The sequence below is a fragment of the Neofelis nebulosa genome, chromosome 15 (assembly GCF_028018385.1).
Source record: "Neofelis nebulosa isolate mNeoNeb1 chromosome 15, mNeoNeb1.pri, whole genome shotgun sequence".
NCBI classification, from domain to species: Eukaryota; Metazoa; Chordata; class Mammalia; order Carnivora; family Felidae; genus Neofelis; species Neofelis nebulosa.
This window is the reverse complement of record NC_080796.1, coordinates 38822257-38847739: the sequence shown is the minus strand read 5'-3', so window position 1 is coordinate 38847739 and position 25483 is coordinate 38822257. Positions and strand designations below refer to the sequence as shown.

At 46.5% G+C, this 25483-nt stretch overlaps 1 protein-coding gene and 1 pseudogene across 3 annotated transcripts in view; one reads left to right on the top strand and one right to left on the bottom strand.

The window, feature by feature from the left end:
* The window catches only part of KCNH1 (potassium voltage-gated channel subfamily H member 1), a 390176-nt gene that overhangs the window by 30605 nt on the left and 334088 nt on the right, over nt 1-25483 (bottom strand). The window lies entirely within an intron of this gene.
* On the top strand, nt 1032-1588 carry LOC131496286 (methyltransferase-like 26; annotated as a pseudogene).

Genomic DNA, 25483 nt, shown 5'->3' with positions numbered 1-25483 from the left:
GCACCCCAAACATCCTTTGGAAGTTTTTAGGCCTTTTATTTTTAACCCCCTGAAGCTCCGGGATTTCCCAATGATATGCTTTTATGTGATTTTTCTTTATTCAAAGAGCTGGACACTTGATGACTGGCAACCTGAGGATTTTTGCTCTTCAACTCTGAAAAGTGTCCTTACATTATCTTCTTTGACAGCTTTTCTCTCCTCAATTTTTATCTTCTTTCTTTCTGGAACTCCTATGAACCAAAATGTAGGACTGATGTTTCAATTTTATCACCCCTCCCCCTTTTTTCTTTTTGTCTTTTTACCTTTTGAAAGATTTCTTTGATTTTATCTTCCAAAATTATTATGTTTTAAATTTTCTGCTGCCCTGTGTTTTAAGGTGCAAAAGTTCTTGCTCATATTTTGATTATTTCTTTTATAGAATCCTACTTTATTTCAGGGATACATATATTTTATGTCCTTCGTTTGATCCCTGCATTAGCTCTGGAGTCACCTGGTTGCATGAGGTAGAGATCTTAGACATCAGATCAAAACTTTAAACCACCACCCCCCCATTCCTAGTTTTAGCTGCTGTATCCCTTTCTTCCCCCTCTCTAAGGCCAGAGTTTTTCTTGAGTTTTGAGAGAAAGAGAAGGTTCCTTTTTCACCCTTGCATGTTTGCATCTGGGCTGTGGGTTTCTTCACTTTCCTACAGCATTTACCATTCCTCCATCCACCTTCCATCTGCAAAAAAATCTGTTGAAACTACTTATCTGCTACTTTCTCTTCTCTCAATTTATTTGTCCTTGTAGGTTTCTATCTTTAAAACACACACACACACACACACACACACACACACACACACACACTTCACTAGGTCCGACTACGCTGCTGGCAGGCCGGCTGCACTGCTGGTGACAGCGGCTGCCAAGAGGAACAAGGAGCCCATCCTGTGCGTGTGTGGTGTCCATGGGCACAAGGTGGCCTTGGGCCCTGACCAGCTCAGGGTCCACTTCACGCAGGCCTCCCCCCCACCCCCACACCGAGTGGCAGCCATGGACCAGCGCTGCCTGGACAGCAGAACCTCTGCCACCACTCAGGCTCAGGGCCATCCCATGTGATGGCCCTGCTATACCTGGACATGACCCGGGATTGGGAGCAATGGGGCGGGATCCTGCCACGGTCACTGGACCTGCTGCTTGGCATCAGTGTGATCCACATCAGCCCCCCGAACTGCACCAAGGGGCTCTTCAGAGCAGCAGGGCACCTGCTGAAACCCATGGTGCCGCTGATCACCTACTGGCCCTATGAAACCAACGGGAAGATCACTCTACAAAGTAACAAAGATTCTGAACTAGCCCTTAGATGCAGGAGCCTGGAGTAGGGACTTCAGACACGGTCCTCCCGGAGGACCTGGGCCAAGCCAGTGGCCTGCTCCTGGAGAAGACGGTGGACATGCCAGCTAACAAGTGCCTGAGATTCCTGAAGGAGTAACCCCTCCTTGTCCCGCATGCTTCTGTCTCTGCCAAAACCCTTCTGGAACAAACCCAGACTGCCAGTCCCTGCCTCCCAGGGCTGGGCCATGAGGACTGGCCTTGCCCAGTCTAGATGCTCTTGGCTGGTGGCCACAGGGCTGCTTAGCACCTGGGAATAAAATGTTTCCTACTGCAAAACAAAACAAAACAAAACAAAACAAAACCTCTACTATCATTTCATTGGGTTTTCAAGAAGAAATGAGAAATAGATACCAATGTCCAATCCCCCATATTTAACACAATTTATTACCTAAAGAGACCACAGGAAGCCCTTCTTAACTAATCTGGAATCCAGAAGCTGGATTTATTCCAAAAATAAATTTTTGGTTATATAAAAAAAGTTCTGTAAAGACAACATATTCAAGATTAATAGACAAATGACAAAATGGGAAGATATTTATCTGTATTTATATAAACAAAAAGTGGCTTCTAGAAATTGATCAGAAAAAAAAATTCCAATTTTTAGAATGGACAAGGATATGAAAAGAGGTCACAGAAGAGGAAAATCTAAATACTATAAAGCATATGAAGAAAAGCCACATGTCAGTCATCATAACAGAAGTGCAAATTTAAACTACCATGAGGTACTGTTTTTTCAACTCTCAGGCAAAAATCCTGAAGTTTGACAATCTGCTTTGTTGATAAGGGTGTGGGAAACAAGCATTCTCAACCATGTCTGGCAAGTTTTTGTAATGTCTTTGAATATCCGTTTCCTTATCTGTAAAATAGAGCTAATAACAATGCCCACATACTTTATAGGATTATTATAGGATGAAAAGAAAGAATACATGTAAAGTGCCTAACACATACCTACTGCACACTTAATAAACACTGCTTATTAACGTTACTAAGATATATTTGATCACATCATTATGTTTTTCTTCACTGAAGCTTCTACAGAAGTCAGAAATAAATGCTGTCTTCCTACTCTCCTGCGGGATCTCCAAGGACGAAGACGATGTCTCACATTTCTGTGTCGCTCTCAGATCCAGGCACAGTGCAGGACACATAGCATGTGCTCACTAAATACCTGATTTTAAAATATAAAGGTCCATTCTTAGGCTATACCTGTAATCTTGGGTTTGTGCCCCTAGTTTCTTATTTTGCTGTGGAATGACCCAGTCCCCAAGCAGGAGGGCAGAGGCCAGTGGCTAGGATGAACGACAGGAATCCAGACACCAGGTCTGTGTGCAGAGCTGGGACTCCGGGGTTGGAGTACAGAGGGCACCCCATCAGCAGACAGCCCCGCGGATGGATGAGGCACATTACTCTGCGATCACTAACACTGCCAATTGCCAATGCCCAGGAAGCAACGCCTGGTCAGGGAAAGGTGCCTGGACCAGGGCAGACACCACAATGCAATCTCCCTGGATCAAGGATGGGGGAAGCTTCTGGTACCATCTGAGGACATGTCTGAATGGCAGGGGCCCTTCCTGTCTCCTGCTGGAAAGTCTGAGGGAAGGGAGGGGCCGAGGAGCACTGATGTCTAGATAGGAGGAATCTTGATGCCCTGGCCATTTTCAATCACAGCCTCTAAGCCCCAAAGATTAGATACCTCAGGCCCTTTCCACCAGACGCTCTCATTTCCTCCTTTGTTTCCCAGCAGCCCCATCCCCTCTGATAACAAAGGCAGAGGGACACAGAGAGTGATGCTAGAATCAGAGGGACCCCAAGGGCTCACCTGGCCCAGTCTTCTGTCTTCAGGTCAGTGACCTTCTAAACCATTCTCAATGCAAGCAACCATTATGCCTGGCATTATTAACAGCATGACAACTGACATTTGTTGCGTTCATGGTTGACAGAAAGCTGGGACACATGCTATCTCCTTTGGGGTCATAGCGGCCCTGCAGCCTATGTGGGGCAAAGTATTCTTATTTTGTACAAATGAAGGCACAGGCTGGGAGACGCAAGGTCCCTGGCTCTTCCAACCCCAAATGCTATTCTCCTTCTGGAAGGTCCACAGAGTCAATTCTGTAGTTCATCATCTGATGGTCAATTTTACATACACACATATAGTTGTGTCTGCTTTTATTTAAACCCAATTTCACTTGCTCATTCCTTCACAGGCATGGAGAACAGCTGGTTACTGTCCGTTCTTCTGTACATGCTTTGCAAAGTCAAGGACAGCAAATGACTCATCCAGAAGCCTTCTCCTGGCCAGGCTGCAAACTCAAGCTCTCTCTCCCTCTCTGGTCAGCAGGGGTCTGGGGGTTGTGAGTAGGTGGATAGGGGCTCTGAGTGTTCCCAGGCAGGCGGGAGGGAAGTGGGGGGGAAGCAGGGAGGTGGGGCAGTATGTGCTCTGGAGACGAGAACTCATCTATCTCACTGGCACAGAGAATGTTGGAGAAAGCCATAGACCTCATCACGTCTCCCCTCCAAGGCCTCCCTGCCAGGCCAGGGTAGAGGGACAAGCCGAGGGCACCTGCTGAGAAGTCCCTGAATAGGCAAGGCCTGCCAGCCTCTCCAGGGGAAAGGAACTGTCAGCTCAGGCCCCTGGTGGAAACATACTTCCTTCTAAGTCTTCAGACCTGAGCTCTCCCGCAGCTTGTACCTGAGGAGCTGACGAGGCTGGTGGAGAAGAATTACAGGCCTCGTGAAATCTCTCTTCCCTGGGGGTTTAACCTTCACCTCAAGAAATGCATGGAGGTCTCAGGTCAGACAGAGAAAATAAATTTCCTGAGGTGTGTGATTTTTGGGTAGCCAAGCATCAGCATCAGAGTGGCAGTGACACAGTCTTGGGGCTGGAGAGCCAAGTTCTAGTCCCTCTTGGCTGGTGGGGTTTCTGGGGGACCCTGGCTGGCCCAGACACAGACCTCATTTGGCTGCGATTTTTATAACAACGACAACAAAAGGCTAAAACCACCTGATATGACTGCTTAGAAGACATAATCGAAGGAAAGTGCTCAGAAGACAGACCTCAGAGGCCTCATGGTCTCCCTTCCTTGGTCATCCTCCTTCTGGGGACCCCCTCACCCGTTGTTCTGAGCCAGGGTCCTCCTCCCGGCCCACACCCACCTGTTATGGTCAGCCATCCTTCCCCCTTCCTCCCTCCCTCCCAGGTCATACTGCATCTCTCCCCAGTGTCTGGGCCCCCCAATTCCAATCCCAGTCTGCACCTATGCCATGCCTCCCCTAAACAATGCCCCCCAGCCGTAAGCATAATCAACAACAGCATTACTGCCAGGTGATGTGCCACCTACTCTTCGAGTGTTGTGTTTTATTTAATCCTCACAACAGCCCTGAGGTAGATACCATCACCACCAGCCCCATTTTATGGATAAGGAAACTGAGACCCGGAACGGTAGGTGGTATAGTGGAGATTCAGACATAGAAAGTTGAACCGCAGATCCTGTCCTTTTGGCAATTAATTCTGCTCCTCACGGTCCCTATTTTCACTCATCCCGAAATCTCCCCTCTTCCACAAAGCAATATAGGAGGGGGTGGGGGAAGGGCCTCTTCCAGACTCAATGGGCCAGAGGGACTGACCTCTGTCCCCTGAGGGCATGCCATCACCCCTTCCCTGTCCACAACCTTCGCTGTGCTCAAGAGATGCAAGAGTGCTGTGCATCACGAGATGCAAACAACCTTCAGTATTTGCAGAAGCAAAATGCAGCATGGAGGGTACAATCTACCACAAAATAAGCAAAGCGTTTGAAAATCAAATAAAAATGACCTTTGCTTTAGCCACTATTTGGGATTATGTGCGCCGTGACTGGTGACTCAGGATGTGGGTGACAGGCGCTTAATGATTTAATTAGAACCACAAATAGGGCTAGAAAGGACCTCACATGCCATTTTTCTTAACTCCGTAGTGTTATAGATGAGGAAACTGAGGCCCACCGAGGGGTGGGGACATCCTTTAGGCCTTACAGCCAGGAAATGGTGGCCTGACCTCGGGACCAGCAGTTCTTCTGTGTCTCAGACTGTATCTTTTAGCAAGTAGATGGAAGGCAATAAAAGCACTTCCTAGCAATTTTTACGAAGCATACTGGCTAATGCTTACCATGCCACCCAGGTGGATCCTGTTATTTTCATTTCGCAGATGAGGAAACTAAGGCTCAAAAACATGTCAGCGCTAAGTGGAAGAGTCTGAGCGCCGAGGAGGTCCCTGACTAGCATTTCCCAGGTTCTCTCTCACCTCACGTTTGATGAACACATATTGCACCCAAGTTATGTCGGGCACCACACAGAAGGAGGGGCAGGAAGTGCCTTCTCTCTGGGAATTCACGATCCAGGAAAGCAGCAGGTGTTGAGGTGGGGGGCAGGGACTGTGTGCTGGGACAGGTATAAGAAGGCACTGAGGTCAGTTTTCCATATACATTTCTTTTTTTTTTTTAATGTTTATTTATTTGAGAGAGAGAGAGAGCAGGGGAGGGGCAAAGAGAGAGGAAGAGAGAATCCCAAGCTGGACTGGGGCTGGATCTGAAGACCCTCAGATCATGACCTGAGCCAAAACCAAAAGTTGGATACTTAACCAACCAAACCACCGAGATGCTCTTTTTTTTTTTTAATTTTTATTTATTTTGAAAGAGGGGGGGTAGGGGAAGAGAGAGATGGAGAGAGAGAATCCCAAGCCGCGGTCACCCATCCCAGGTACAGGCCCTTTCCCCTGAGCCATGAGATGATGACCCAAGCAGAAATCAAGAGTCAGTCCCTTAACCAACTGAGCCAACCAGGCACCCCCATATACCTTATTTCTTGACCAATATCTGAGACGACTCTGGTAGGCGTGGGCAAGGCAGCCAAGCCCAGAAGTGGTGGGAGGGGGTGCCAGGTAATTGGTGGCTGGGCAGAGCCCCCACCCCAGCTCTGAAGTGAGGCGTCTGTCCCCGCGCCCCCAGCACTGAGAAGTACAAGCCCTTTGCCCCTGCCAGGCACACGGAGAGTCTGCCCATAATGAGGCAGGCAGGCATTTACCCCGGCTTGACCCAGACTCTGCTCCCAGAGACAGCTATTTACATCAAGAACTGTTCAAGGACAGGGACAGCACAAGCAATTACTGGCAGTAAAACCCAAGCCCGGCTCTGCTCCACTCCCCCACTCTGTTTTTTATATGGTCAATAAAGTGGCTGCCGGATCCGCCCTCTTGGCAGCGGAGTTTAGGTGTGAGTGTTCAGCCGGGAAACCAGCTGGCCGCACAGGGGGAGAATTGACTGTCTTCATCAGATTGTAGGTTTAATGCCCCAGCCCAGGGGCGGGCTGCTGGCTCCAGATGTGGCCTGTCTGCGGGGGCATTTTCTAAAAAGCCCCTTCAAGCTAACAAAGATGAAACTCCTACGGCCAGGCCATTCCCTCCCCTGCAGAGCCTATAAAAGAGCTATCAATGTGTCCGGTCCCAGGGACAGAACAAATAAAAAGGGCCTTCCCTGTGCTCCCTTGAAATGTCACATGAATCCATTCAGGCAGAAAGTTTTCACAGAACTACAAACAAGTCCTCCTTTCCTGGTCCGCCACCCATTGGGAGGTGTGCTCAGGCTATGATCCAGGTGTGTAATTCAGGTACATGACAAGACTGGACGCTGAATGAGAACACAGATACTACAGCATGTAGCACAGATGCACAAACGCAACACGGGGCCTGGAGCATCACGTGTGTTTGCGACAGCCCTGAGCTGCCTTACTCTCTAGATGGAGAAGGACGCTGAATGCCTCATGCCCATCCTCCACCCCAACTCCAGAGCGACCCATGCCGCCTTCATGCTGGACTGCTCTCCCTTCCCCCATGCCCATTTCCACTGGTTCAAATCCCACCTCTTCTGCAAAGGCCTGCAATGCCACTTCTTCCAGGAAGCCTTCCTTGAGTCTCCCAGCCAGATCCAAACACAGCACGATCTCCATTCTGCTCTAATAATAAACAACGCTTTCTGCCCTGAAATTACTCTCTTATGCAAATATCTGAGCTCCCCCTAAAATCCATCAGGGCAGGATTCGTGTCTGATTCATTTGCACAACCCCCTCAGGGCTAAGCACAGTGCTTGGCACACAGCAGGAGCCCAGCATCTCCTGACTGAATGAACACAACATTCTATACACACACGTGAAAAGATACACGAGGGTGGCAGGTAGGTTTCTTCAGTTTCCCTCCCTTGTTTCACTCCTTTTCCTGCTCACCTAGGTGGAAGTTTTTGTTTTTTCCCCTCAGTAAATCATTTATATCAAATGTATGCATTGGGTGGTAGCTGGCATCAGGAAAAAGGCAGATTAGTGTCCAAGAGTCAGGTATTCTCTTCTCAAGACTGGAAAAAATCAGGCATCTGCTCCCTTGGAAGGACCCAAAGGTTTGCTGTGGCCCTTTGGAGAAAGAGCGGGGCTCTTGAGAGGAGGGTGGAGTTGGAAAAGGTTGGAGGGGGGTGGGGGGAGCTGTGGCTGGCTGGAATCCAAGAGAAGGGCCTCCCTAACCAACACGGCACTCAGGAGGCGGGCTCTGCGTGTATGGTGACATGAGAAGGCATTCGGCCAGCTATGTGCTCCGAAGAGTTGACACGGAGACCACAGTTACCCTGGAGCTGATAGGAGTTGCACAGCCATGCCCTTGCCGTGAGGCACAGTCCAAAGGCCTCTGTCCCCAGCAGCAAACCCAGAGGAGGCATCCCGTGTGAGGACTGGAGAGGCTTCCTCCACTCAGAAACTACCCCTGGGAATCCTGAGCCCCCGAAATGGAACATCTCTTCTGTGCCTGCATGTTTAATGACACAGTGACCATCCCTAGAGCTTCCATTTACACAGTTACATCTCATAAGCAACTTTCATAGTTACAGCCTCCATGAACTGACCATTGAAATATGCTGGTCACTCTCGGACTATGCGCAGCTCTTTCACTCCAGCAATTACTGGACCAATCCACCAAGGGAGAAGGGTTACCTCCCATTCTCCCAGACACTCACCCAGACACAGTCTGAAAGCAGGTGGGGGGGATCTGAACTGGGTCACATTTGCTTCTGCGAAGGTTTCCTGCAAAGTTAGAACCTCTGGTCCTATTGCAACACTTAGATTCCTAATTCCAAAATGGAAAGTCTCTGTCTGGCTATGTTAGTCTCCAAACGCCTCCCACCATCACGATTCTCAGTCACCCAGGAGGGAGGATGAGGGTGGAGGAGGAATTTGTATTTGAGGCCCACGGCCAGGGGCTGGAGTAGTGCCTGGCAGGGGTGTGTGGACTAAAGATACTCTGGTACTTCTCATGCTTTTATACATGGGGAATAAAGGTGTAAATAACCCACAATGATAAGGTACATCCACTTTGTGAGTCCTGCCAAGTCAAGGTTGTAGATTCAAATTCTAGCAGCTCATTTGACTCAAATATCCCACACCCCACCTCGCTGTGGCCATGATCCTACACAGCCATCTTACAAGTGCACAGGCAGCTGGAGAAAAGAGTGGGAGACTGTTCTGGGTTGAATCGTGTCCTGAAAGATGCATCTGCCTAAGTCCTACCACTTTGTACCTCAGAATGTGGCCTTGTTTGGAAGCAGGATGGCAGCAGATGTAATTAGTCAAGATGAGATCATGCTGGAGTAGAGTGGGCCCCTAATCCAATATGACAGGTGTCCTTATAAAAAGGGGACATTTGGACACAGAGATAGATATGAACACAGGGAGAATGCCATATGAGGATAAGGCAGAGATCAGGGTGACGCAGCAGAAGCCAAGGAACACCAAAGAATTCCACGAACCATCAAAACCAGGAGAGAGGCCTGCAACACTTTCTCCCTCACAGCCCTCAGAAGGCACCAGCCCCACTGACAGCTTAATCTCAGACTTCTTGCCTCCAAGACAGTGAGACAATACATTTCTGTTCTTTAAGTCACCCAGGCTGTGGTACTTTATAATGGCACCCTGAGAAAATGAACATAGAGACCTGAGACAGACTACCTGTGCTGGTGGTGATATCATGAAGCTAAGTTAACCAAGAGTCAGACTCCTATTAGTCTAAGAAACATATATAAAAAAAGCTACAGATGGATGGATGGATGGATGGATGGATGGATGGATGGATGGATGGAGGGATGGATGGGTAGATAGACAGGTAGTGATGGATGGATGGAGAGATTTACAGATGGACAAATAGATGATGGATGGATGGATAGATGGATGGATGGATGGGTAGGTAGACAGACAGGTTGTGATAGATGGACGGATAGATCAATAGATGCACAGATAGATGATGGGTGAGTAGATTGATGGATAGATGGATGGATGGATGGATGGATGGATGGATGACAGATACATAGGCATACAGATCGATGATGGATGGATGGATGGATAAATGGGTAGGCAGATGATAGATAAATAGATAGAGTGACAGATGGATAGATAATGTATAAATAGATCTGACTGCTGTGCGGACATGGTGCCTGGGTTCCCCCCAGCCTAGCAGCCTTCCCATACAGGGCTGGAGAGAGACTTGCCTGTCTGGGTGGCATAGGAGAAGCATCACACAAGGAGACAATAAAATCCATACTGTACAATCACTATGGTAATTAGACCTCCTGAACACCCTTATCCTTATCCCCATTTTACAAAATAGGAAGATGAAGCTAGAGAAGTTAAGTCATTAACCTAACACCACCAGGCTAGTAAGTGGCAGGGCTGGGATTCATAATCAGATCTGCCTATCCTCAAACACGGGTCCTTTTGTCACAGCTGCTGCTTTGCACAAACCCTTCCCTCAATGATCCCATGTTCAAATAAAGGAGGTCAATAGACCCAACCAAAGAGTTAGACCAACTTAGAGGGGGAAGTATTTTTACTCCCTATAATCCAGGCCAGCCCATCCTCACCAGTCAGGGGACACATCATGAGGCCCCTGCCCTCTGATCCAGGATTCTAACCTGCTTCCCTTCAAAGTACTGGCTCTAACCACTGGCCTCATGCTGCCTCGTGCTTTGTATCTAGCTTCTCCTGGATTCTGCTGTCCTGTGGAGGTTCTGGCTCAGTCTGCCTTTCTGGCCCCAGAATCCCCCCTTTCTTTTGGCTCCTCTAATTTCTGGCCCATGGAACTCACCCCTGGTCCACTCTTAGCCAAGCTAGCCTTAAGCATTGTTTTTGGGGGCTGGCCAGCCCCAGTCCCTCCATGGGGGAGGGAGAGGAGGCCAGACACCATGGCTGATACAAATGCAATCATACTTGCATGTCAGAAATCTTGCTGGGCAATCACACTGGAGACCTGCTAAGATGTTTGTAAATGTCTTGGAGTCTTGTGGAGCTTTGCAGGGGGCTGGTGGAGGTCACCTCTTCAGAGGCCCAGGCCTGGTGGTTCCCTTTCATGTCCCTAAATTGAACTCCCATTCCCAGGACTTGGCCTGATGGAGCACATTAGCTGTAACCCTAGGCCTACAGAACCTGGCTCATATCTCACTTGGCCCTTTCTATACTGCTCTCAGAGATTCCCAACCATGCCAGATGCTGTGGCCTCTGAGATGCCTTCATGCTGTTCCTCTGTCTGAGAGAAACCTCAGCCTCCTCCTGACGCCTTTCCTCCTCTGCTTTGCCTAGCCAGCCCCTACTCTTCCCTCAGGTCTCAGCTCAGATGGCACCTCCTCTAGATTCATCCTACACCTGGGTTGGGTGACTGTCTGTTATGTCATCTTTATCATCTGGTAATACTCATCAGGGCCCTCCTTAAGTTCCAGGGTGATGCACTCGTCTGAGGTCCTCACCAACTTGTGATCTGGACAGGCAGGACCTTTGCCTGCCTTGCTCACACCGAACCTTTAGGGCCAGCACCCAGTAGGGGAAGGATAAACAACTGTGAAGGAGTGCAAGACCAAGGCCACAAATGGGGCATTTGTGACTTTCAGAGGCCAAGTAAGTTTCTCCAGAGGAAGCCCCTGAGCCCCTGGCCTAGAAAGCGTCCCCACAAATGTTGTCCATCAGGGCAGAAGGACAGCTTCTCAGGACCACCGTGGGCCCCAATGGGACTCAAAGCCCACAGGACCCACCCCTAACAGTGAGCCAGGAGTCTACTCTCTGAGCTCAAAGCTCGTCCCTGGAACACCATGAAGTCTAGCAAAGAGCACAAACCAGCATGAAGCAGGCACAAGAAAACGCCCCCATTCAAACCAGCAATGTTAAGTCTCCAGCAACCATGAAAGGAACATGGTCATGCTATGTCAACTATGAACAATATTTGCTTGTCCTTAAGACTACAACTCACAATTTGGGGCACCTGGGTGGCTCAGTCAGTTAAGCGTCTGACTGTTGATTTTGACTCAGGTCATGGTCTCACAGTTCATGAGTTTGAGTGCCACTTTGGGCTTTGTGCTGACAGCACAGCACAGAACCTGTTTGGGATGCTCTCCCTCTCTCTCTATCCCTCCCCTGCTCACACTCTCTCTTTCTCTCTCAAAATAAACAAACTGAAAAAAATTTTTTAAAAGACTACAACTCACAAAAATAGCACTTCCATGAGCTAAATGTAAAACCAAGGCCAGGGGCGTTCAGCCCATGTGAAATTTTCACATCAAATCAATACCTCTTCAGAAGCTGTTTCCTGATACCTCCTGATACTTGAAAGAAGTTTGACTTGCTAAGGGCTGACAGAGAAACTTGAAACAGAGAGCCCAGGCCTACCTGGAACTTCATAACAGGAGGAAGAAGGAGAAAGAGGAGGAGGAGGAAGAAGGTGGGCAGGAGGGGGAAGGTAAAGAGAGGGAGGGGGAGGAGGGGGATGCAAAGAAGAAGAAGAGGGAGGAGAAGGGGAGAGAGGCAGAGAGAGAGAGAGAGAGAGAGGAAGAGAGGAAGATAATGAATATATGTTTTACTGTTATTTCTAGATCTGTTTGGCCTGGTCTACCCTTTGCGGTACGGCAAGTGAAACTTTGATCCTGGATCTATTTTGTTTTGATTTTTCTCTTGGCCACCTTGGCTGTCCATTCCTCCCACACCAAGGCTTAAGGAAGCAGGAGGCGATGCCAAAACTGCTACAGTTCTGACAACAGCTTCGTATCTTTGTTTTCTTGAAGCGTTTGTTCTCTATGACCCTCACAGGGCCCTGGGATTCTAGCCTGTGAACCTTAGGCCCAGGGCCAAGGGCTTGAAGAGGCTGTGAACAGTTGTGTCCTTCCTCCCATCCTGCCAGTGGCCTTCCCTTCTGCCTGGCTCCCCTGACACTTGTTCAGATAACTAATTGTGCATCCTCTCACCCCACCTTCTCCATCAGGGGGGTGTTATTGTGTGGGCAACATTCCTTTAGTTTGGGTTCGCTCTTGTGTTTGCCAATTTATTCACCTTTAAAAATGATTTCTCCATCTTGGTTCAAAAACCAATGGACTCAAATACACTTTCTTTAGACTGCATACAACCCACAAGATAAATGATAACATTAGCAAATAGATGAGAACAGAGGAAAATAAGGTAATAAATGAGATGCAGTTAAAAGCTGACTGGAAGGTTTTAACATGCCAATCTGGTTCTGAGACTCCTAGAGGCCAAAGCAAAGATGGCAATATGATCAGACACAACTGGGAGTGCCCAGTGCCTCACAAAGAGATCATTAAGTGTCCAAATAATGCATTCAGCATGAAAGATGTGGTTTAACTCTGGCCTGGAGGAATGTCGTTGGCTCTCTCCTTTCTTCCATAAATATTAAATGAGCATCTTCTAATTGCCCTGACCTGTAGGCTCTGGGGATAAAATATATATCAAGCTGTGATCCCACTCCTGCTCTCCATAAGGAAAGAGATTTGCATTTTTAATTGAGTCTGGCTTTGGGTGGTGAATTTTTGCCCAGAGGTGTGGAGAGCTAGGGAAGTGGTTGTGGAAAAGAACAGACCTTCTGGTTACCTTTTCTATTTTCTCAGCCTGCAATACCCAATCCTTCATTCGCTGCCCAGAGATGTCCTCATTCTTCACTGTCCAACTCAAATGCCACCTCCTCCAGGAAACCCTCCAATACATTGTCAGTCTGAATTAATTGTTCCCATAGCACATGACAAGTGATTTAACTTAGCACTTATTTCATTTTTCCTTCTGGCATAGACTTTTCTGCCTTTCCCCCTGGCCTAACTTATTCGTGTCTGTATTTTCAGGGTACAGCCCAGTCCCAGTCAACATAGGCAGTAATCAATAATACATCTCCTTGTGTTGTATTAAAGATCATTTATTTTCATTAAATGGTAAGTTCAGAAGTCAGATACACAGCAGTTAATTTCATTCAGGACCGAGGCAGCTCTGAGCTGAGTGAAGTTAGCAGGAATTCAGCATCAACAAATCAGGCCCCAGTGCCAAGAGCCTCCACAACCTAGAAGGACTCACACATTCTCCTGCCACTCAGGAGGGTGGCTTCTCAAGTTTTCCCTAACCAAAGGGTGTGAGTATTGATATTTTTCTTCAACCTACTGACCTATACTGCATGCACTGCTTCCACTGTGGGAAGCAAGTGACAGAGAGGCCTTGTCTTGTCTAAGGTGTGGAGGGAGGGGCATGAAGGTCACAGAAAGAGCTCTGGCTGTGGCAAGTGGATGTAATTCCAAGTCTTTGTGTAATGGTTAATGGTGGCGTGCATGGCTGTGTGTGTGGCTAATGGCCGAGGGCACATCACTTAACTTCTCTGAAGCTGTTTCTATAATTGTCCATAAGGAGAGTAAAACCTAACTTGCCCAATTTTTTTTTAAGTTTATTTATTTTGTGTGTGTGTGTGAGAGAGAGAGAGAGAGAGAGAGAGAGAGAGACAGTGTGTGTGTGTGTGTGTGTGTGCAGGAGTGGGGGAGGAGCAGAGACAGAGGGAGAGAGCGAATCTCAAGCAGGCTCTGCACTGTCAGCACAGAGCCTGACTTAGAGCTCGAACTCACGAACCCATGAACCATGAGATCACAATCTGAGCCAAAATCAAGAGTCAGACACTTAACTGACTAAGCCTCCCATGCTCCCCCATTTATTGCCCAATTTTATAAAGTATGAATGTTATAAGGTAGGTGAAAGGGTTTATAATAAAACCCAGCCTGGGATTGTGCTTGTTAAATATTTTATTCCTCTCTGTTTTTTTTTCCCTTTACTTAGTTTTGGAGGCCTCTGCTGCTCACTGGCCATGTGACTTTATGCAAATTGCTCAACTCAAAACTCGTCAGTGAAATGGGCCACCAAGGACTAAATGCAATTATACATGTACTGAGCTTGCCGCTTCCATACCAGGGGTCAGAATATACATGTTTATTACAGGGGTCCATATGTGCAGCATAATTCATGAATTAGGTCTCAATTCATCCATTTATTCATTCATCCACTCAAACAGATGGCCCATAGCTCTTGTGTACGACTCACTGTGCTACATACAGGAAACACAGAGGATCATGACACCATCCCTGCCCTCCAAGGGTGTGAGGTCTATATCCTTTTTGTCTTTTTTTTAAAGTTGATTTATTTGTTTTGAGAGTGGGGTGGGGAGGGGCAGAGAGAGAAGGAAAGACAGAGAATCCCAAGCAGGCTCCACGCTGTCAGCACAGAGCCCAACACGAGGCTCAATCTCACAAACCGTGAGATCATGACCTGAGTCAAAACCTGACCTAACCCCCAGGTGCCCCTCCTTTTTGTCTTTATCTTGTACATATTCCACCCTCCTCTGAATGCCCTTTGTCTCTCCTGGGTGTCTCCTCTGGAGGGAACAACCCGGATGATAAGCAGCAAGCTTAGGTACCTGATTTATGCAGTACCTGTGTGAAGCTGATGTATAACCCCCTTTGCCCCTCGCTATTGCACTAAGGGGAGTCCTCCCTGGAATGTTCTGGGACAGAGGGCTGGTTCCCAAAGAGACAATCCATGGCAATGTCTGATCAGCACAGACTCTCTGTTGGAGGTCTGTGTTGGTTCTAGAGGGAGAGCATAGGGGCAGCCAGACCTCAGAGAAGGCTTCATTCAGGTCAAGTCTACATGAAAGATCTGCTTCCACGGCGAGGCTGGAAGCAGCAAAGACAGGTGATGATTCAGGGAAAGTTCTGGAAATAGAACCCCCCAGCTCTTCTCCATTAGGGGCAAGCACAAGCTTCCACCCACTCTGACAGGCCTGGGGACCATTTTGGGAAGAACCAGTGTGCTGCCTGCACCGGATGACTCATGCCCAGGCACTGAGTGTGCCTCTGGTCACTCTCTGCATCAGGATGAGGACCAGGATGGGAGAGACAAGGAGCCCAATTCTCTTTTGCTGAGCCTCAGCTGTCAACAGCCAGATTTAACCAACACACAATATAAATCTTCATGGGATTAGGTTAGTTTGGTTCAACTGTACGTTACTAATCTTCTCATACCCACCCCCCACCTCCAGGATTTTGCACCATTGTCACTTGGGCATAATTTTCCTATCAAGAGCTAATTGTTATAGACAACCATGAATAACTATGATTTTTCAGGGCTGAGAAAGTGGGGTGGGATTCTAACCCAACATCAGCAAAAATAATCATAAAAATAAGCTCCTGTTTTTTCAAGTCCCCTCTGTAGGACTTGAAGGGAAGAGGCTCTCTGAGGTATGTAGCTGAACCAACACAGCCTTTTTGGGGGGCCTGGGATAAAAGGAGTCTTTGCTGGGATCTTTCTGGCCTCAGCACAGGCTCTGAGACCAGAGCAGCTGGGCAGAAGACCAGAAGCTTCAAGAGAAGCTCCAGGGGCCCTGCTGCCCTGGCCTCAGGGCTCCAAAGGGAAGCAGATGCTGGGACAATGGCCAAGGTCCCTCAGAGAAGGCAACCAGCATGTTTATATGTCACATTACCTGGCATCCCATTTTCTAAGCATGCCTCATCCCTGCTCAAAGACATTCCTTTGCAACACTCAGCTGGGTCTTGCTTTAAAAGGGGGTGTGTGACACAAAAATCAAGACTTTTCTGAAAACCCGCAACAACTGTATGCTGTTTAAAGAATTTACCTTATAGGATGGCTGTCTGCAGGATTCTTCAAATGATGGGGTCTTCCTTACAAGCATTTGGAATGGGATGGGATTTATGAACTTTAACTTGCATGGAACTTTACCTTCCCCCAACATATCTGAGGCCTCCTTTGCTCATCTTTGGTTGTTTCCATGGTCCATTGGGCATGGGGACCAGGTTGTCTCTGGTTTCATGTCCTGCCTCTCCAACTAGGCTCCCTGGGAACTCCTGTTCTCTCTACTCCAACTCTGGAGATCCCTAGGGCTCTGCCAAGAGTAGGTACTTCACGCACAGCTGGTTGATCAAAAGGGATGAGTTTACATCTTCTGTTTAAGTTATACCTTCTTTCTGACCACATACTAATTAATTTCTAAAAACACTTTGCTTTACAAGTAACCTCTCTTTGCCTCCCAGAGAGCCTCTGGGATCAGGTGAGACACTGTGGGAAGAAAAAGCAGCCCTTGTTTGCCTAACTTTAATTAAACAATCATTTCCCTAAGGATTCTGAAAGGCCAGGCCCTGAGCTAGAGTCTGGAGTGACAGAGGAAGGATCCAGTTCCTGACATGGGGACTGAATGCACCGACCGGTGCACCCAGTAAGACATGTAGAGGCTGTGATAGGATCCATCAGTAGAGCCACCATGGATCAGGATACAAATGTACTTTAGTCCCCAGACTACATCTCAGGATAGCATCTACTATTACTACTACCTTTAGGGATTCTGCTTTTGATCCATGAGACATGTTGTGCCCTAAGGCAGAGGCTAACTAGTGTTCCCTCTCCTTCCCTGGGCCTCACTTCACTCTTGGGCAGACCCTCACCCTGTAAGGAGGCCCAGGCCCTGGTTCATGGATCCAAAAGTCTGGGCACTCTTTCTTCTTCATTGGGGAACCCAGCTGCTGGGGTGGGTAGTAATATATTGAAATACTCCACCGCTGGTATTTCCTGTTACCTCTTAACACTTCCCCCATCTTGTAAGCCAGACTCTCAGAAAATGGATTTATATCTCCCTGTGGGGAACTCAGGAACAGCACAGTAACCCCCTTGACCAGTGCTGTCCAATAGATATATAATGCAAGCCACAAATGTGAGTCACATATGTGAACTTTCTGGTGCTACATTTAAAAAAAGTAAAAAGAAATAGATGAAATTTAATTTTAGTGTTTCATTTAACCCAATATGTCCAAAATTCATTTACATTTCAACATGTAATCAACCTAAAAAACTATTAAGGAGATATGTTATATTGTTTTTTTATACTGAAGTTTTCAAAGTCCATTGTATATTTCATACTTACAACACACCTCAATCCTCATGAACTACATTTCAAGTGCTCAACAGGTGCATATGGCTAGTGGCTTCCATATTAAACACTGTAGCTCTAGACCCAATGCAGTGTGAAGAGGTGACTAAGAGGAAGCCAATCCTAAAGAGGCATGGGGTCAGAAATAGAGGTGACCCAGGAGTCTGCAGGGATCAATGACTTGGACATCCCGATGGAAACAAAATCACTCTCAGGGTTCTCAATGTGGTAAATGACGATTCCCAGGATGTGCCTCCAACCAAGACCAACTAAATGCCTTTGCACCATGTAAGTTTGTCCACAACTGCATTGTCCAATACTATTAGACATTAGCCACATGTGGCTCTTTAAATTTAAATTAATTTAAATTAAAAAATCATTAGCTCAATTGCATTGGCCACATTTCAAATGCTCTATAGTCACATGTGGCTCGGAGCTCCTGTATAGGGTCATGCAAATATATTTCCATCATCACAGGGAGGTCTACTGGACAGAATCTGAGTCAACCCCTGAGAAATGAGGGAAGTCACCCCAAATTCCATTACTTGTAGGCATGGGAGCTTGTAACAGAACCTAAGTTGATTTATAGAAAGATAAGGTTATTTTTCTTGCATGACTGAATTTGTGGAATGAGATGAATTTGTTTTAACTTTTAATAGGCATTCTTTTTAACTCTAGGAGCATGTTGCTCTGTTTGTAAACTTGGAAAAAAAATCCATACCATCTCATGACGTGGTGTAAGGATTAAGAGACAAAAGGTCAGACACCCAACCCAAGGTCTGGCACACTGGGCTCCCTCCCCTCCCTCTTCTAAGGCTGTGTGTGTGTGTGTGTGTGTGTGTGTGTGTGTGTGTGTGTACCTCCATTCCTCTCAAATGGGGGAGCAGGCAGATGTCCACCTCTCTGAAAACAAGGGCCACATTACTGTACTACACTGGAGACCCACTCCCCCCACCAGCCACAACAGGAAGGGCATGTTAAGGTCAAACAGGACTTGTGAAAAGGCAAACTGGAAATTGCCAAGTGGACAGAATTAATAGGAAAAAAACACTCTATAGAAACTAGAAAGAGCATCAGAATTTGGAGAGCAATATAATTACTATGGTCAGCCATACCCTAAGGATGGGGGTGGGGCGGGGGTGGGGGGGAAGAAAACAAAGGTGTACTGGAAGTGAGGGGTGGAGAAGGAGAGAACTGAGGAATTCTTTGCATTCTTTTGATCAAAAACAAAAACAAAAACAAACAAAAAAGCAAAATGAGGTGAGACAAGAAGACTGGAGGGTTTAACCAAACAGAAGTTCATGAAGTCCATGAAGCTTCATCAAGGCTTGTCCAGGCCATGAAACCTTTATTTTATGACAATGACATCAATGTGAGAATAACCACATTTAAAGTAAGTAAAGTAGTAAATAAGGAGGAGTCGCTCAAGGTCAGGTTAGCTTAGGGATGAAATGGGGAAGAATGTGGAATGATCTGTGCCAAAGACAAAGGGTAAGTCATATAGGATAGAATTTTAATTATATCTAAATGGGTTAACCTGAACCTGCTTGCTCAAGAGAATTAGGAACAATACAGATCTATTGTTCCTCTCACAGACTCTGGCCGAAAGTGGTATATAGTAAATCATACAGTGCTGTCTCCACATTGTTTCACCTGTTATTCTTGGCTGAACCCCTGTCTGGAAGGACTCTGGCCCAGGAAAAGGTGGCAGATCTCTCTCCTGACCAGGGATGGGAGCAATTATAGCAGCTTTAGACTGTTCTCCCCATTCCTCACTGTTGTCCAGGGAGTGGGGCCTCCTCAGGGTGTGGGTCGGGGGACGAGAGCAGAGTCAACAAAACTACCATCATAATATGAGGGTAAGCTGATATTATTTCACCCTTATGCATTTCCTTCCTTTATAATTTTCACAGTCCATACCTTTTCTCCTGGAGCTTTGGTGGTAGGAGAGTTCTAAAGGACCCAAGTTCAATCTCCTCGTTTTTTACAGGTGGGTCTCAATGACCCAGAGAGCAGGAGAGAAGTGCTGTGCACAGGAGCCCTGAGCAACTGGGAGCCAAGGTGAGGAGGCCAGATTTACACAACACACATTCCATTCAGGGCTTTCTCCACTGTATTTTGTGACCTCTCCACTTGGTGCTGGATTTGCACATATAATAGATGCTTGATGCTTTGGTGACTAAAAGCACTTAAATTTAACCTGCATGACCCAGGTCCTGTTGCCCTGGCTCTTAGCCAACCCCACCTGATAACCAGAGAGGTTTTAATTCTAATGAAAATTCTTCAGTGAAAGAGCTCTGGCTCACAAAGGCTGCCACCAGCTGTATAAGCGCTTGTTAGTTTGGGTTAATAAAATTTTTAGATCTCATAAAATGCATTTTCTCTTGAGGTATTTTTGTGTTGTATTTACAATAATGAGATCCCTGATATGACTCCAAGACTAAATGGAAGACCACATAGAAGTGGATGACTGAAATAAAATTTAGATTCTCCCTCAGTGGAGGGATATAATTGCTCCCAGGCAACAAAGCACAGAGTAGACTCTGTCTCAGCTCCTCATTGCTTTTTTGAGGCATGTCAGAAGCTGCAGAAAGAAGCTGTCAGAAGCCAATTGCTATGTCTGAGCTGTCCTTTTCCCTGTGGATCCAGGAAGGGACCACAGCCGTGGTCCAGCTTTCTGTCCTTATGTTTTTAAACTGACTCATGGTCTACTGAGAATGAGCCTCTCTCCCACATACCCTCACACTTCCCTCCATGCCCATCAACCCATGACTAAGCACTGAGCAAGTTCCAATGGGTTCCAGCCCCAGACTCTGTAAGGAGGCCAAAGCCCTGAGATGGAGCCTCATAAGAAACCAGGAACTTTACCAAGACATAAAAAGGAAAATTTTCTCTGAGGCCAAGAGACTACACTTCAAACCCAAGCAGCCCCCTCCCTGTCCTATATGAACAGGAATAATGATCCAGGCTGTGCTATGTCGAGGGGCTGGAGTTAGAGCTCAAAGGCGAGAATGGAAGACACTTGGAAAAGATGAAGCTCCACAGACAGAAAGGACTATTGATCCTTTCTATCAACCCCAAAGTTTGCCTGGGGCTCCAAGGGCTGCTTTGGCTTTAGCTATGCTTAGATACAGTCGCACAGATTCAAATTTTACACTCACATTTTGCTGGGAGGGACCACCTCCCCCATTATTCCGGCCATCACAGATAAATTGTAGTTGTCTTGTTAATCACTATATTGTTAGTGCTGAGAACAATGCCTGGCACCCAGCAAGAGCGCACTGAGTAACCAGGGAATGAAGGAAAGACAGAGCTCCTTGAGAAAGGATCTGTTCTTCTGTGCCTCGGGAAGTGGGCAGCAGAGGAGTGCCTGGTGGTGTTGACAGCACAGATGGATTCTGCACTCTGCTACCCCTGTGTCTGTGTGCCTCTGCCCTGTACTTATCACCCTTACCCTTGGATTTATAATAGATAATTTACATGTCTGTCTCTTTTCTTAGCCACCCGAGCTCCTTGGGTTCTGATTCATCTTCCACATCTTGGCTTGGCACAGTGTATGGACTCAATATAAGTTGATGGAACTAATGATTGTCCTTCTCTGTGGGTTTCTGAGATACCATAGAATTGGGTCCAGTAAAATATAGTAATCTAAAGTCTAAGGGATGGAAGAAGAGAGTTTCAGTTTACATAATGAGCAAAAGACACCCTCCTAGAAATTTCATTGTTTGTTTTAACTCCATATGTACAGGAGAACTGAGGCATTTCTGAAAAAATCCCACACTTGTCTTGCAGGGGTTAATGTGCTTCTGGTTACTGAAAGGCCTCAGAGGAGATAACTTAACCTGATAAAATCATCACTGATTAATGGAAATGTAAACAGACTTCTGAAGGTTAAGCAACTTTAAGGGGAAAATTAATCATTGGAGATGTTTCACCAAAGTACTTAAATAAGCAGGGCAGATCAGAAAGGAAACCCATTTGATCCCACCCATATTTGGTGTCTGAAAATCTATCAAATCCCTTTCTTTCCTGAAAAAAAAAATCTGACATTTTTATACTTAAAAATGTAAAACTATGTTATATAGAGTAAAATTGGGCCTCTCTCATCCTTTAGTCATCAGGAAAATGTTCTTTTATCAGGAGGGTCATGGTCAATCATGGTGGTCAATGTCGAGCCTTGGGAGTGACTTCCTTGGGAGTGACTGTGGCCCCCAGGGAGAAGAACCATCCCTCGTGGGTCTAGCCACTCCTCAGAGGTGGAGGAGAAGTGGGGAAGGGTCTACCTTGGCCCCCAGGAAGCCCTCCCCAGGGAAACACTGAGAGGAAACCCTTCCCATATCTTTCCTTTAAAATAAAGCTAATTGGTAACTTGACCTCATCAAATCTAAGGGACCTTCTGATGACAATGTAGGGACTGTCAGCCAGTGTGCTGAGCAACAAAGTGAAAAATAAAAGCAAGGTATTTTTGTTCCCTCAGTTCCTCTGGCTTCAGGTCCTTATTTCTTTAAGATTAAAAAGAAAGGAACAAACAAGAAATCAATAATTCTAGAACAAAGAAGACAAACAATCTAACCATGGGAATGGAAAAGTCCAGCCCTCAGAAGGTTATCAGAGGGTCACCTGTGAGCCAAAGCCTGGTCATTGGGCAGAACCGGATGTCCTCATGTGGAAAAGGGCCTGTGGTCTGTTCCTGCAGTGAACTGAGCACTCCTCACCACACACCAGGCATGGACTTCACCAAGCCATCTACAGTTTCTTGCATGGTCCCCACCAAGGCTGGGAAAGTGTGTGGTCTGTGTCATTCGTGTGGGAGACTCAAGGTCACTACCTTACAGTGCCCATCCCCAATCCCATCTTCAGCAACATGATAATAACAGTAGCCGTCACTTACCAAACAGACCTTATCTGATTTCATCTCACAATTCTGTGAGGTTCATAATATAATCCCTAATTTACATGCAATGAAATGTAAGACTCAGGGAGGCTGGGTGACGTTTCCAAGGTGATTTTTTTGATACAGCAGTTCCCAAACATGGCTGCACCTTAGAGCTCCAATTCCTAGCCCTCAGGCTGAACTGTAAGCCAATTAAATTAGAATCTCTGAGGTGGAATATTTTTAAAGCTCCCTGAATGATTCTGATGGGCCACAATGGCTGAATAACCATTGATCCAGTAAACAGTAGAGTTAGGATCTGAATCTGATTCCAAGCCTCTGCTCATTTTTCTCTGTGATATTGCCAATCATGAAGGAACAATCCAGAGATTTAAAGAGTATTTCATCAAATGGCTTTCCTGTTGGACATATGGAGAGACCTGGGATTCAGAAAAAGGAAGTCCATTTGGCATAATCTCTACTTTCCTTATAAACAGGATAAGAAACAGGGTGAATACTAAGAGTCCTTCCCATACAGCTGAGTGCACGGGCTTTGTGAACAGGATTTTCAGACATTCAAAATCTTTTTGTTTTACCATCGAGTTCCAGCCATGTGCTGGAGACCTATGTTGGAATTTGACTTTAGGGTCTGATGCTACCTTCTGGGGCCCAAAGTGAGTGTATCGACTCACTAAGGACATTCATGGTCAACGTCACACTCCTACCTCATCTGTTCAGACAGATGGGTCCTGTCTGCCAATTCAAATGAATGCTTCAGTTAATAGTGCTCATTTTCTAGGGCAAAATCATCAGGATTGAAACATCTTCTACTGACTGTCATGTGGAACAGAACATCCCATCTCCCTGACTTTTCCTGTCATGAGGAAATGATGGAAAATGATTTTCCATATTAAAATGACTGCTTTCCTGAGGATGAGAGCCACACAGTCACTTCAGCTGATATGTCTAGGTTGGGCTGTATAATAAAGGCTTGGCTAACTGGAGCCATCAGTCTGTTACTGCCATCCAATTAACCCTTTCCTCCAGGCCAGATGATAGCTTAGAATTGCCTTAAGGCCTCCCTGGCTAACAGTCCCTTTCATGAAACTTCTGTTCCCAATAGCTTCCTACTGTTCATAGCCCATAGCTACACTACAAAGATACATTTTAGTGTCTGAATTGCTTATGAAAGTATTTTCAAATCCCTAAATGCAATGTCTTAGTCTCCATCTTACAGGAAATTTTAGGGCATCCATTCAGTTTTTCACATATTCATCCAAGATACGTTTACTGAGTATCCTCTCCATGCTAGGCACCTAGGCACTGTCCTAGATGCTGGTCAAAAAAAAAAAAAAAAAAAAAGCAACCCAAATAAGGTCCAGCATCCAACCTGAGAAAGCTTCTGGTCTGGTTGGGGAAGCTTCATACAGGAAAGGTAAATATATAACCCAACGTGATGGTGGAATGATGAACTTGCCCATGGATCACTTAGCTCAGCCTGAGAGGAGAGACTGGAGGGTGAACAGGGAAGGCTTCCTAAACAAAAGGAAATACAAATGGAGGAAATCTGCACAGAAACATCAAGGATCATCAGGAACTTAATGACCAACTGTGGATGCTCACTTCTGCAGAGCAGCCAAGACTGCATTTGCCTCATTCACAAGTTTTTGTCTCCTTGAAGGCCTGTCCCCAAATGGGTTTCTGGCCCCTTCTCCTTCCCAGTCCCTGTGCTAAGCCACACACTACCACTCACTGGTCCCCAGCCAGGCCTTGCACATCCATGTATTTTCATTCTTGCTGGCCTTGTATTCTTTGTCAGGAATGCCCATCACACCCTCACTGTCCACTGAGCTCCTATTCATCCTTCAAGGTCCAGTACAAATGCCACCTTTTCTGTGACTATTTCCCTACCTCTGGGTAATCACAGCCCTTGTGACATTGTATTATAGTTATGTGTTTGCCTCTCTAGGTTGCAAGCTTCTGGAGGACAGAAACTGCCTCTTAATCATTCTCACATTACCAATATTGATGAAGGAATGAAGAAAAAGCAGCATATCAAAAATTCACATGGACTGTTTTCATCCTTTCCAACATACAAGCCAGAGTCTCCCCAGTGCAGGGTATAAATAGGAGTAAAAAAATTGGGATCCTGGTACCGGCTCCCAACTGGCAGTAGCACTTGCCTACCTTATGAAAGGAAGGCTCATTTGGTGATTTGCACATGCACAATTGCACCATAAACAAGCAGAAAAGAATGGGGAGACTTGGGAGCAAATTGATTACTCATGAATCCAATTACAACTAACAGCTCAAGAAAGACCCCTTTCAGATGCCTATAATAATTCATGCAGAGGACAGAGGGAGCCCTGACAGGTTAGCATCTGGACCTTGAAGTGTCAGGAATCTTGGGCTGGTATGTGGTGAATCATCCCAGGCAGGCCACCTCAACTCCCCAGACCTGACAGGGCCATGGTCAGGTTCAAATCCTCTTGGACCACTTGGCAGCACAACGAGGCATACGTTTCTGTGGCCAGGGCCTGTACCCCTTATCCAAGCCAGTCACCCAGAATTTGTCCCATTTTAATGACAGCACTTTTAGATGCATGATGAGATGATTAACAAGATGAATTTGACAGAAATTTCTGCTGCTGATGTGCTGCAGTGGGTCCCCAAAAAAGAGGAGTCGGTGATAGACATGCCTAATATTTCAGGACCACGGACAGTGCCTGGGCGAGGGCACTGCTCGCTATTCATTCAAAAGTGTAGGTTCCAACCCAAAAATTCCTACTGAGCCCTCGGTAGAGTATGGAAGTCTCCCATGTTTCTCACCACAAATGCTGTGAGAAACCATAATGAGCTCAAGAAGGCTAAGGCCACTTATCACCACATTCAGTCTGGCACTAGTCACTACTTGGCATGTATTAAAGGGCCAACAATTCTTAA